The sequence below is a fragment of the Euleptes europaea genome, chromosome 2, assembly GCF_029931775.1.
Source record: "Euleptes europaea isolate rEulEur1 chromosome 2, rEulEur1.hap1, whole genome shotgun sequence".
Classification (NCBI taxonomy): Eukaryota; Metazoa; Chordata; class Lepidosauria; order Squamata; family Sphaerodactylidae; genus Euleptes; species Euleptes europaea.
The window spans coordinates 33,078,751-33,080,592 of NC_079313.1; the positions used below are offsets into that span (position 1 = coordinate 33,078,751).

At 40.8% G+C, this 1,842-nt stretch overlaps 1 pseudogene; it reads left to right on the forward strand.

Annotated features, from left to right (window-relative positions):
- Positions 1–1,123: 1,123 nt before the first annotated feature.
- LOC130474027 (U2 spliceosomal RNA) lies at positions 1,124–1,237 on the forward strand (annotated as a pseudogene).
- Positions 1,238–1,842: the final 605 nt, after the last annotated feature.

The following is a 1,842-nucleotide window of genomic DNA, read 5'->3' on the forward strand; positions in this document are numbered from 1 at the left end:
TGTAATAGCAGGAGATCTCCAGACAGTACCTAGCCATCCGCTAGTACTGTCAGGCTATATGCCTTCTTGTCCGGAACATATGTTCCGTGGAACCTTGACGGAACGTCACAGGATTGCCTGAATTGACAAAGCACCAGCGAAATAGGATTCATTACCGGAAGCCTATTTTCTCTCTACTCATGGCATTCCAGGACTTTGATATTTAGTCACTTCACTTACCTGTCTACACTGCAGGAACGTGGTGACTTTTCTACACAAGTAACAGGAATTTCCTTCTGTTCTTGGTTGTATTGTTTGTTTAATTTGTCATTACAAACATGTTGTTCAGCATTCTTTTGTAGTGCTTTTTGTGCCATAAGTGCCTACTCTTGCTTTGCTTAAGTACCTGTAGGTTGGCAGCCCTACATGTGTGCCTATGTTCAAGCTGTATTTGCTGACACTCCTCCACTTTCACCCTCCCTTCCCTCCCTTCCTCTGTTGTATCCTACTTTAAAATATGTAACACAGTATAGACTTGCAGCGCTGTTTGACTTGGTGGCTCACAAGCTGTGCGTGCACAGTCTCAAGGATATAGATGCATTTTCTGCTTGCTCAAATACAAGTGTGTTTGAGACACTGAAGTGGAAGGTGATTATGATGCCCATTACCCAAGCAACTGCTGAAAATGGCTGAAAATAATTAGAGCTATCTGAGGTGCAAACAAACGAGAAGGGGAGATAAACAGAGAATACAATTTGTTAATGGCATTAAGTGAGCAACTTAAATACTTTCCCTGCACTTATGCCTGCCATAGCCTGCTGAGCACAAAACATTTCTGAAGATGCTGCAATTTTTCCCCCCTGCCCTCTTAAAGGAGCATTCATCACAACAGGGCACCTCACTGGTGTGGCATTGCAGGGTAATGGCCATTTGTCATTCCTCCCACCCTCTTGAGCTCTGACACAACAGATGGAAAGTCTGTGAGCTAATTAATCCATTTTCCCTGACTTGTATTTTGGTGGAAGGGTAAAGGAAACACATCATATCAAACCAAACTCTTCCTCTCCTCTTTGTAAAATAGGTGATAAATATACTCCTCCCACAGCATTAATCTGTATAAACATGAAGCAGATAAAATAAGTCAATCGCTTTTCAGCCGTTTGGCTGAGCTCAAGTGTCGTATCTATTTTTATCAGCTTAATATCTGATACGTCCTCTATTTGAGGACTATATATTAAATGGATTTTTAGGATTTTCATGGATTATATAGTAAATAAAGTCCTTGGTGAGAAAAAAATGATGGTGATAAAGATGGGCTAGGGTTGAGTGGATGTGCTCTCTCTCTCTCTCTCTCTCTCTCTCTCTCTCTCTCTCTCTCTCTCTCTCTCTCTCTCTCTCTCTCTCTCTGTCGCACACACACACACCGAGTTTTTTATCCAGCCTATTCTCAATATGTATAGGATTGTGAACATGGTCCTCCACTCTACCATTTGATCCTCACAACAGCCCTTTGGGGTCAGTTAAATTGCGTCCTGATTTACATAAGCCGACCAAAGGACTTTTTTTCAAGTGTGCTCTGGGACTTCCCATCACAATTTGGTCTTTTATCTATTTCATTTATAGTCCGTTTTTCTTTCTGAGGTGCATGGCAAATGGCACACTTTAAAAAAATGCAGTGAGAGTGGTATTCTACCTACAACCAACAACGCAACAAAACTGGATTCCAAAATCAGAGAACAACATACAGAAAACACAGTGCAATTTAGATAATTAAGCGGGATCGCAGGGTTGAACAATGCAGTAAAAAAAAGTAGATTACATATGGTAAATAGTGTTATAAAGCTGGATTACAAAATTAGAAAA